The 12,480-nt window shown below is 42.2% G+C and overlaps 1 pseudogene across 1 annotated transcript; it reads left to right on the top strand.

Annotated features, from left to right (window-relative positions):
* Positions 1 to 535: 535 nt before the first annotated feature.
* Positions 536 to 1,765, top strand: LOC308514667 (small ribosomal subunit protein mS27-like; annotated as a pseudogene). Its single transcript has one exon. The product of its transcript is annotated as a small ribosomal subunit protein mS27-like (transcript).
* The last annotated feature ends 10,715 nt before the right edge of the window (positions 1,766 to 12,480 follow it).

The following is a 12,480-nucleotide window of genomic DNA, read 5'->3' as shown; positions in this document are numbered from 1 at the left end:
CTAAATATAAAAAGCAAATATTAAAGGGGAAAATATACAGCAGTATAATAATAACAAGGAACCTTACTATTCCACTTTCATCAATAAATAGATTGATAAGAAAATAAAAATAAAAAAAATAAATAGATTGATGAAATAGACGGAATCAATAAAAACATTGGCCTTAGTGATATATAAAGACTCCAGCAAAATCTGTTAGAACTAATAAATATACTCAGAAAAATTTCAGGATACAAAATCAATATACAAAAATCTGTATAACAATCAGAAAGAAAATTAAGAAACAATCTCAGTGATCAACCGAAGGACTTGTATGCATGCATATAAGCATAACCAATGGACATAAGACACTGGGGGGTAGGGGAGGCCAGGGGATTGTCAAGGGCGGGGGGAAAAAAAGGACACATATGTAATATTGTAATACTTAAAGCAATAAAACAATAAAAAAAGAAAGAAAAATATTAATAAAACAAAAGTTAAAAAAAAAAGAAAAGAAAAGAAACAATCTCAGAGAGTCCAAGATGGCGGCCCCATGGTGCAGCATGGGGTCCTCCTGGCGCATAAAGTGCCTCTGCCTCACCTCTCCCTGGCAGGTAAAAGGTGTCTGTTTTCTGCAGCATACGTGGACAGCCAGAAATGGGAAGCAAGAGAAAAAGAAGATTGTCACCTCGCTGATCTGGCATCTTTAATGGATAAAACATACGAGAAAAAGTTGCCTGTCAGTTCTTTAACAATATCATGGTTTGTGGACATTTCATCTAGAGAAGAGATAGATCATGCAGAATATTACCTTTACAAATTCCAGCACAGCCCCAATTGCTGGTACCTGAGAGACTGGACTGTCCACACCTAGATTAGGCAGTGTCTAAAATATGGTGCACAAGACAAGGCCTTATATACCCTTGCAAATAAGGCTCAATATGGAATTTTCCCAGATAACTTTACATTCAATTTACTGATAGATTATTTCATAAAGAAAGAAAATTACCAAGATGCTTTATCCGTGGTTTTTGAGGTCATGATGCAAGAAGCCTTTGAAGTACCTTCCACCCAGCTTCTCTCCCTCTATGGTTTGTACCACTGCCTGGCAAAGAAGACAGACTTCACTTGGGAAGAGGAGAGGAACTTCGGTGCATCCCTGTTACTCCCAGGCCTAAAGCAAAAGAACTCAGTGGGTTTGAGTTCCCAGCTGTATGGCTCTGCACTTCTGGGGAAGGTGGAATTGCAGCGAGGGCTGCGGGCTGTGTACCACAACATGCCTCTGCTGTGGCCACCAGGCTACCTTGACAGAGCCCTCCAGGTGATGGAGAAGGTGGCCTCCTCCCCAGAAGATGGAAAGCTATGTAGAGAAGCGCTCCACTTTCTGGACAGAGCACTGCAGGCTCTGATGGCTCCAGCCCAGGAGTCCTCAGAGGAACAGCCGCAAGGAGGGGAGGACAGCCAGGGCCCAGAAGAGCTGGTGGAGCAGTTGGACATGGAGGAAACTGAACAGTCCAAGCTTCCCAGCTAGCTGGAGCAATTTAAGGCCTTACATTCCCAGCTTCAGGCTCTGGGCAAAGTTGAGTCAGAGAGTCTTTTGACGCTAACCACCCAGGTCATCAAAGACCAGCTGCCCGCCTGTGAAGCAGAGGACATCGCCACCTATGAGCAGAAGTTGCAGCAATGGCATTGGGATTTGTTGTACTTGATTCAGCGGGAACAGGAGTTCAGGGAGAAGGCAAAGCAGGAGCACCTGGCTTGGGAAGCAGCAAAGGCGGCTGCCTAACAGGGCCCCACGGCCCAGCCCCACCACAGGGACTTCACCAGCCCCGTCATGGGATCACTGTGACCATCATGGGTTCACTGTGATCGTGATGGCAGCCTCAGCCTCCTCCATCCACCTTCTCCTTCTGTTAGCCATCCACCTGTGTGAGGAACGCCGAGATGTTCTACAGACAGAGGCCTTGTGTCTGCCCGTGCAGGCTGCCCACTCTTAGTTCCAGGGGCTGTGGAACTAGGAAAGCGGTCAGACTGCAACCACCAGCTACCTCGGAGCTCCTGATGGGGTGCCAGGGTTCAGGTATCCAATCTCAAGCACAGGCTTTTGAATGGTCTCTCTCCCCCAACCTGAGGCAAACTGCACGTCCTGGGACTTCAGTCCCTTCTCCTCTCTGGGGCCGTCTGCACATTCTCCTTCCCTGTGTCTCACCCAGACCTGAACTGGGAGGTCAGTCAATGGCTTTCAAATTGCAGGAACCTCTGTGGCATTTTATAATGTACAGACTCTTGAGGAGAAAGCTAGTCTTCTTGGCTGGGAGCTTCTCCATCATGTTGGGGTACCTTTTTCCAACCCATTGTCTCAGCTCCTTCATTAAGTAGGTCAGATGAGCCTTTTGTGCACACACACATACACCCACACACATGCACGCACACATACAGCTTGTGAACACACATCTCAGTCAGAGAAGTTGCAGAAAATCTGGGACAGCATGGGCTTCCAGTGCATGAAAGAATGGGTAATTATCAAATCCTCAGGAGGCCAACATTCCTGAAGTTTCTCTGTGAAAGGGGTTGGGGCAGCTCTTGCTTGCTGTGTAATTTTGCCTTTAAGTGCAGTGTACTTCTATTCTGGATTGTGGTCTTTTATCAAGAACCTGTGGAGCCCCAACCAGTTTGGCTCAGCGGATAGAGCGTCAGCTTGCGGACTGAAGGGTCCCGGGTTGGTTCCGGTCAAGGCATGTACCTGGGTTGCAGGCACATCCCCAGTAGGGGATGTGCAAGAGGCAGCTGAATCGATGTTTCTCTCTCATCAATGTTTCTAACTCTGTATCCCTCTCCCTCTCCCTTCCTCTCTGTAAAAAAAATCAATAAAATATATTTTTAAAAAAAGAACCTGTGGAAATAAATGTTCTTGGATTCTTTTGTTGGAAAAAAAAAGAAACAATCTCATTCAGAGTTGTATCAAAAAGGATACAAAATAAATGAGTCAAAAAGTTTGATAATTACTTTGGAAATATAAAGTGTGATATAATTTATCTATATTATTCTTTTATGAATTAAGTAGAGGCCCAGTGCACAAAATTCATGCATGGGTAGGGTCCCTAGGCCTGGCCAGCGATCAGGGCCGATCTGTGGGGTGACCAGCAAGGTGATCAGGGCCCCCCATTGGCACCCACCTTGGACAGCCTGGGGCTGCGGGCTGTGGGCAGCACCTGCATTGCACATCTGCCCCCTGGTGGTCAGTGTGCGTCATAGCTACTGGTCGTTCCACCGTTCAGTCGATTTGAATATTAGGCTTTTATTATATAGAATATGGCATACAAATTTAAATCAATAAGTTATTCATACAAAGAAAAAAATGTGGTGTTATAAAATATTTTACATTAAACAATCAAAATGGAAAATGTCTACAATACATTATATATATATATGTGTGTGTATATATATATATATCTTTTCTACATGACCCAGTATGCATTTTAAAGCTGTACATAATTATGTTTAATATTGAATCAGTGTTATGCTTTTGATCCTGTCAAATTCTTCTTTTTTTCCCTTCCAGTATCAAGACATCTCAGACTTTTTCAGTGTTATAAATATGTTTTCTATTTTCTAAAAAATTCCCTAACATATGTACAAAGATGAGTATAATGAGTTCTATAAAAAGATATACAATTCTTTATTGTGGACTAGAGGCTAGGTGCACAAAAATTTGTGCACTCTGTGGAGGGGGGGGAGGGTGTTCCTCAGCCCGGCCTGTGCCCTTTCACAGTCTGGGACCCCTCAGGGGATGACTACCTGCTGGTTTAGGCCCACTCCCTGGGGGATTGGGCCTAAGCTGGCAATCAGACATCCCTCTGGCAGCCCAGGAGCCCTCGGGGGATGTCCACTTGTCAGTGGGGAGCAGACATAAGCTGAAGTTGGACATCCTTAGTGCTGCTGAGGAGGCGGGAGAGGCTCCCACCACCATCACTGTACTGGCAGCCGTCAGCCTGGCTTGTGGCTGAGCAGAGCTCCCCCTATGGGAGCGCACTGACCACCAGGGGGCAGCTCCTGCATTGAGCGTCTGCCCCCTGGTGGTCAGTGTGTGTCATAGTGACCAGTCATTCCTAGTCGTTCTGCTGTTAGGGTCACTTTGCATATTACCCTTTTATCATATAGGATAGAGGCCTGGTGCACGGGTGGGGGCTAGCTGGTTTGCCCTGAAGTATGTCCCAGATCAGGGTGGGGGTCCCACTGGGGTGCCTGGCCAGCCTGGATAATGGGATGATGGCTGTTTGAAGGCTGGTCACACCTCCTTCAGGGTGGGGGTCCCCACTGGGGTGCCTGGGCAGCCTGGGTGAGGGGCTGATGGCTGTTTGCAGGCTGGCTGGCAACACCCCCTTTAGGGTGGGAGGGGTCCCTACTGTGGTGCCTGGCAAGTCTGGGTGAGGGGCTGAGGGCCGTTTTCAGGCTGGCCAAGCCCCCTCGGCAACGGAAGCTCCCAGCCTCTCCTTTTTTTTCTTTTTTCCTTTTTATTCTGGGATTTGTTTACCTTCTATAATTGAAACTTTGTAGCCTTGAGAGGAGCTCAGAGCCGGCCAGGGCAGGCAGGAGGGAAGCCTCCTGCTCACTCCAGCTCCGTAGCCACAGCCAGCTAAAAGCAGGTATCTGGGGTTTATTTACCTTCTATAATTGAAACTTTGTTGCTTTGAGTGGATCTCAGAGCTGGGCGGCGGCAGGCGGGAAGCTTGACTTCCTCCATCATTGGAGCAACCAAGCCTCCTGCTTGCTCCAGCTCCGTGGCTTCCGGCCGCCACCTTGGTTGGGTTAATTTGCATATAGTCGCTCTGATTGGCTGGTGGGCATGGCTTAAGGTATAGCAAAGGTACAGTCAATTTGCATGTTTGTCTTTTATTAGTGTAAATAATATTTGCCATCAACCACTCATAACTTATAAGAAAGTTCACAAAGACTTGTTTCTACAGTATTTTAAAATTATAAATTCTACCCTACCCCCATGAAAACAGGATGCATTGCAAGGACCAAATATACTAATAAAATGAACTAACAGAAGAAAGCCAAAACTTAAATACTTGATTTGGTATTATCACACTAATGGGACTTAGACACTGATTTTTCTAAAGTAAGTAATTTTTTATCACAGCCATTGTGAAATAGCAGAGGGCAAATGCTTCCTCCCCAGTTCTCTGATTTTCCTCAGGAGCAACTCCTTGTGAATGCACCTGGCCTCTGTCCACTCATCTGAGAACCTGGGGCAATTGGAAACTCCAGGAGGAACTGCACTTACATTCTTGATTGTCTGCTCTTCTGTGAATCTTCCTCACAAGGAGGAGCACCTCTGTAACTCTAGGGAGGACACATGCTGGGACAGAGCGTGGGCAAGTCTGCCTGCTCAGATGCTAGTTAGCATGCCCGTTGGCCTCTCATTAAGCCGCATCTTCCCCTCCACTTTAGCCTTTATCAGTAATCATAGTGATATTTTGATCTTCATCTGCCACTTTCCCCCTCAATTTGTTCAGTTGTGACTGTAGAGGAAAAGTACCACTTATCAGCTCCATCAGAGACCCCAATAGGAACTATCACAAACTGAAAGTAAGCACATTTAAATATTTATTAAATACTAGAGGCCCCATGCACGAAATTCATGCTCTGGGGGGGGTGGGAGGGGAGAGGGTCCCTCAGCCTGGCCTGTGCCCTCTCACAGTCCAGGACCCCTCGCTCCTTACCACTTGCCTGCTCGCTGTTCCTTATCTCTTGGCTCACTGCTCCTAGCGCTGCCACAGAGGTGGGAGAGGCTCCTGCCACTGCCACTGCGCTAGCCAGCTGTGAGCCCGGCTCCTGGCTGAGCTGCACTCCCCCTGTGGGAGCGCACTGACCAACAGGGGACAGCTCCTGTGTTGAGCGTCTGCCTCTTGGTGGTCAGTGTGCATCATATTGACCAGTCATTCGGCTGGTCCTTCCACAGTTTGGTTGATTTGCGTATTAGGCTTTTATTATATAGGATTTGTGTGAGCTCTTATATGTTAAAGATACTAAGTATTTATTAAATATTTGCTTCAAATACATTTTTCCCAGTTTGACTTTTAAAATCTAGGCTCATTAGCAATTTCCCCTGTAGCCACATGGATTCCTTTAGATGCCTGTTTTCTTTCTCATTGGAATTCTGTTATTTTTATTGCTATAATTTCTTTTTTTTAAGAGTCTGTTATTCTTTTTATTTTTTTTATTTTTTTTTTATTATTAGATAAGGTATTACAAATGTGTCCTCATCCCCCCCTTTAACCCCCAACCTCCCCCCCACACACAAACTCATGCTCCCATCCCCCCGTTGTCCATGTCCATTGGTTTGGCTTATATACATGTATACAAGTCCTTCTGTTGATCTCTTCCCCTTACCCCCGCCCTCCCCTACTTTCCTTCTGGGGATTGATAGCCTGATCACTGTTTCTCAGTCTTTGGGTCTGTCCTTTTTCATCAGTCTATGTTGTTCTCTATAATCCACAAATGAGTGAGATCATGTGGTATTTATCTTTCTCTGACTGGCTTATTTCACTTAGCATAATGCTCTCCAGTTCCATCCATGCTGTTGCAAAAGGCAAGAGTTCCTTTTTTTTTTACCGCAGCATAGTATTCCATTGTGTATATGTACCACAGTTTTCTAATCCACTCATCTGCTGATGGGCACTTAGGCTGTTCCCAAATCTTAGCTATGGTGAATTGTGCTGCTATGAACATAGGGGTGCATATATCCTTTCTAATTGGCATTTCTGGTTTCTTGGGATATATTCCTAGGAGTGGGATCACTGGGTCAAATGGGAGTTCCATTTTTAGTCTTCTGAGGTAGCTCCATACTGTTCTCCACAGTGGCTGCACCAGTCTGCATTCCCACCAGCAGTGCAGAAGGGTTCCTTTTTCTCCACATCCTCTCCAACACTTGTTGTTTGTTGATTTGTTGATGATAGCCATTCTGACAGGTGTGAGATGATAACGCATTGTCGTTTTGATTTGCATCTCTCATAAAATTAGTGACTTTGAGCAGGTTTTCATATGTCTTTCGGCCTTCTGTATGTCCTCTTTCGAAAAGTGTCTATCTAGGTCCGTTGCCCATTTTTTTATTGGATTGTTTATCTTCCTTTTGTTAAGTTTCATGAGATCCCTGTATATGTTGGAAATTAAACCCTTATCGGTGGTATCATTGGCAAATATGTTCTCCCATGTAGTGGGTCTTCTCGTTGTTTTTTTGATGGTTTCCTTTGCTGTGCAAAAGCTTTTTATTTTGATGTAGTCCCATTTGTTTATTTTCTCTTTAGTTTCCATTGCCCTAGGAGCATTATCAGAGAAGAAATTTCTTCGGCATATGTTTGCGATTTCGCTGCCTGTGGATTCCTCTAGTATTTTTATGGTTTCCCGTCTTACGTTTAAGTCTTTTATCCATTTTGAGTTTATTTTTGTGTATGGTGTGAGTTGGTGATCTAGTTTCATCCTTTTGCATGTATCTGTCCAATTTTCCCAACACCATTTATTGAAAAGACTGTCTTGACTCCATTGTATGCTCTTGCCTCCTTTGTCGAATATTAATTGGGCATAGTGGTTTGGGTTGATTTCTGGGGTCTCTATTCTATTCCATTGATCTATATGTCTGTTCTTGTGCCAGTACCAAGCTGTTTTAAGAACAGTGGCTTTGTAATACAGTTTGATATCTGGTATTGAGATCCCACCTACTTTGTTCTTTCTCAGGATTGCTGCAGCTATTCGGGGTCTTTTTTTATTCCAGATGAATTTTTGGAACGTTCGTTCTAGATCTGTGAAATATGCCGTTGGTAATTTAATGGGGATTGCATTGAATCTATAAATTGCTTTGGGTAGTATGGACATTTTGATGATGTTGATTCTACCAATCCATGAACACGGTATATTCTTCCATCTATTTATGTCTTCCTCTATCTCTTTTTTCAGTGTCCTGTATTTTCAGCATATAAGTCTTTTACCTCCTTAGTTAAGTTTATTCCTAGGTATTTTAATTTTTTTGGTGCAATGGTAAATGGGATTGCTTCTGTAGTTTCACTTTCTGTAAGTTCACTATTGGTGTAAAGAAATGCCATGGATTTCTTAGCATTAATTTTGTATCCTGCTACATTGCCGAATTCATTTATTAAGTCTAATAATTTTTTGATGGAGTCTTTAGGGTTCTGTATGTACAGTATCATGTCATCTGCAAATAAGGACAGTTTTACTTCTTCTTTTCCAATCTGGATGCCTTTTATTTCTTCTTCGTGTCTGATCGCAATGGCTAGTACTTCCAGTACTATGTTGAACAGGAGTGGTGAGAGGGGGCATCCCTGTCTTGTTCCTGTTTTTAGGGGGAATGGTTTTAGTTTTTGCCCATTGATTATGATGTTGGCTGTGGGTTTGTCATATATGGCTTTTATTATGTTGAGGTATGATCCCTCAATTCCTATCTTGCTGAGAGTTTTTATCAAGAAAGGGTGTTGGATTTTGTCAAATGCTTTTTCCGCATCAATTGATATGACTATGTGGTTTTTTTCTCTCAATTTGTTTATGTGATGTATCACGTTTATTGATTTGCGGATATTGTACCATCCTTGCATCCCTGGGATAAATCCTACTTGGTCATGGTGTATGATCTTTTTGATGTACTGCTGGATCCGATATGCTAGGATTTTGTTGAGGATTTTGGAATCTATGTTCATGAGGGATATTGGCCTATAATTCTCTTTCATTGTATTGTCTTTATCTGGTTTTGGGACTAGGGTGATGTTGGCTTCATAGAATGAGCTGGGAAGTGTTCCTTCCTCTTGGATCTTTCGACATAGTCTGAGGAGGATAGGTTTTAGGTCTTCCTTGAATGTTTGGTAAAACTCCCCTGTGAAGCCATCTGGCCCCGGGCTTTTGTTTGCTGGAAGCTTTTTGATTACTGCTTCGATTTCTTCCATAGTTATTGGCCTATTGAGATTTTTAGATTCTTCCTGGTTAAGTTTTGGAAGGTTGTATTTATCTAGGAATATGTCCATTTCCTCCAGGTTGTCTAGTGTGTTGGAGTAGAGTTGTTCATAGTATTTTCTATCAATCCTTTGTATTTCTATGGGGTCTGTTGTTATTTCTCCTCTTTCATTTCTGATTTTGTTTATTTGGGTCCTCTCTCTTTGTTTCTTGGTGAGCCTGGCTAGAGGTGTATCAATCTTGTTTATCCTTTCAAAGAACCAGCTCTTGGTTTTGTTGATCTTTTGTATTGTTTTTTTGGTCTCTATGTCCTTTATCTCCGCTCTGATCTTTGTTATTTCCTTCCTTCTGCTTACAGTGGGCTTTTTTTTGTTGCTCTCTTTCTAATTCTTTGAGTTGTAGAGTTAGGTCATTTATTCTCATTGTTTCTTGTTTCTTGCAGTAGGCTTGTAGAGCTATGAACTTCCCTCTCAAGACTGCTTTCGCTGTGTCCCATAGGTTTTTGATTGTTGTGTTTTCATTGTCATTCGTTGCCATGATGTTTTTTATTTCTTCTTTGATCTCACTGGTGACCCAGTCGTTGTTTAATAGCATGCTATTTAGTCTCCATGTGTTTGATTTTTTTGGATTGTTTTTGTTGTAGTTGATTTCCAGTTTTATGCCTTTGTGGTCTGAGAAGATACTTGATATGATTTCAATTTTCTTGAATTTGAAGAGACTTTGTCTGTGACCCAATATATGGTCTATCTTTGAAGATGACAAATGTGCACCTGAGGAGAATGTATATTCTGTGGCTTTGGGGTGAAATGTTCTGAAGATGTCAATTAATTCCATCTGATCTAGTGAGTCATTTAGGATTGATGTTTCTTTGCTGAGTTTCTCTTTAGAGGATTTGTCCAGTGGCGATAATGGGGTGTTAAGGTCCCCTACTATGATTGTATTGCTGTCAATCTCTTCCTTGATCTTCTCCAGAAGATTTCTGACGTATTTGGGTGCTCCTATATTGGGTGCATATATATTTACCAGAGTTATTTCTTCTTGTTGGACTGCTCCCTTTAGTATTACGAAGTGGCCTTTTTTATCTCTTTTTATGTCCTTCACTTTGAGATCTAATTTGTCAGATATAAGTATTGCTACCCCGGCTTTTTTTTCACTTCCATTGGCCTGAAAAACCTTTTCCATCCCTTCACCATCAGTCTGTGTGCGTCTTTTTTTCTGAGGTGGGTTTCCTGTAGACAGCAGATATATGGGTCATGTTTTCTTATCCACTCATTTACCCTATGCCTTTTGACTGGGGAATTTAATCCATTTACATTTAAAGTTATTATTGATAGAAACTTGTTAGTTGCCATTTTTGTTCTTTACCGCTGCGCTCCTTCTTTGTTTCCTGTTTTTTCTATTTACAGCAGACCCTTTAGCATTTCTTGCATTGCTGGTTTGGTTGTAATAAACTCCCGTAGACCATTTTTGTCTGTGAAGCTCCTGATTTAACCCTCAATTTTGATTGATAGCCTCACTGGGTATAGTATTCTTGGATTCAGACCCTTCCTTTGCATGACTTTGTATATTTCATTCCATTCCCTTCTTGCCTGATGTGTTTCTGTTGAGAAATCGGTCGCTAGTCTGATGGGGGATCCTTTGTAGGTAACTTTCTGTCTCTCTCTGGCTGCTTTTAAGATTCTTGCTTTGTCGTTGGTGTTTGCAAATTTAATTATTATGTGCCTTGGTGTCGGTCTTTTCAGGTTCATTTTGTTTGGGACTCTGTGAGCTTCTTGGATTTGTGTGAGTTTTTTCCTCCCTATATCAGGGAAATTTTCTGTTACTATTTTTTCAAACAGGTTTTCTATTCCTTGCTCAGTTTCCTCTCCTTCTGGCACCCCTATTATTCGGATGTTGTTTCGTTTAGCATTGTCCCAGAGTTCTCTTAGGCTCTCTTCCTGCTTTTTAATTTTTTTTTTCTAGAAGCTGTTCTGTTTGGGTATTTTTTTCTACCTTGTCTTCTAGCTCACTGATACGGTTCTCTGCTTCTTCTAGTCTACTGTTGATGCTTTCTATTGAGTTCTTTATGGCAGTGATGTCGTTTTTCATTTCTTCTTGGTTTCTCTTCATTTCCTCTTGGTTCTTCTTCATTTCCTCTTGGTTCCTACACATATTGTTGAATTGGTCTTCCATTCTTTTCATCCACCTTATGACCATTACTCTGAATTCTTTCTCTGACAGGTTGCTTGCCTCCATTGCCTCTATTTCGTTTACTTCCTTTTCTGATGATGCCTGTTTTTCTTTCATATTTGGGTTGGTTCTTTGTTTCACCATGATTTCTCTTCTCAAGGTATTTGGTTATGTAGATCTCTCTCTGTTGCGCTGATTCAAAGGCACAAAATACAACACAACAAGGCACAACGTACAAGGCACCGAACTAAATGCATTCACGATATTAATAACCCCAAATAAAGGTGACCCCCCCGAGCGAAGAGAGTTAGGGGATAAAGAAGAAAAAAGAGAAAAATATTAGAGAGAAAAATAAAAAACAAAAAGGAGTGCCAAAATGAGATTGGGAAAAGGCAGAGAAAAAAAAACCACAAAAAGACCAAAACAAAACAAAACAAAAAAAACCAACAACAACAAAAACAAAAAAAAAATTAAGAGAATGAAATAGAGGTGGGGAAGAGGCTATTTGTATGGGGAGAGCGAGGGATTGGAAATTAGATATATAAGTAGGGTGAAATTTAGACTGGGTAGAAAGAAGGAATAGGTAAAATCCAAAGCAGGAATAGGGTAAGAGAAACAGGACAACAAAAGGGGAAAAGTGAGGAAGAGAGTTTTGGCTTAAGGGTAAATGTGAGATAGAGAGAAATGATGCTAAAGGAACGATGAAAATAGAGTGTAGAACACTAATCCCAAAATAAAATAAAGAAAAATAAAAAAAAATAATAAAAAATAAAATTACCCTTGAAAAAATGGTAAATGGATAGCAATAATACTGGTTAAAAAATGTAGTAATTAAAAAGGTAAAATCAGGTGATGAAAAAAATAAAAAATAAAAAAATAAATAAAATAGGTTCTTAATGAAATGGTGAAAAAAGAATTAAAAAAAAATATATAAAAATATTCGGAAGTGAAGGTGCTTCAGATCTTCCACTCTTCTTTTTGGCATGCCTCAGTCCTGCCAGGCATTCAGGGGAGTGTTGAACTTCCCTGCGATACACTGTCCCTCCGTGCAGTAAACCACAGACCTGATTTTAAGGCAGGTTGTATTTTTTTACCAGACTGCCTTTATTTGTGATCGCAAAAGAGACAGTTCGTGGCTCTGCCTCTGGGTGGCAGTGTGTCTGGATTTACCTCCGAGGCTCTAAGACCTCTCTATCAGTAGGGTTTTGTCCTCTATGGTATTTGGAACTGATTCGGGAAAGACCACTGCCCAGAGCTGGTTCCTTGCCACTGTCCGCTGTTTCCCAGGCTCCCCAAAAAGAACTTTCCCCTACAGGCTCTGCGAATGACCCCAACTGGGGAATCCCATGCGCTGGGTTTAATAATCAA

Source organism: Myotis nattereri (assembly GCF_964212035.1).
Source record: "Myotis nattereri genome assembly, chromosome: 2".
Classification (NCBI taxonomy): domain Eukaryota; kingdom Metazoa; phylum Chordata; class Mammalia; order Chiroptera; family Vespertilionidae; genus Myotis; species Myotis nattereri.
This window is presented reverse-complemented; position numbering and strand designations above follow the sequence as displayed.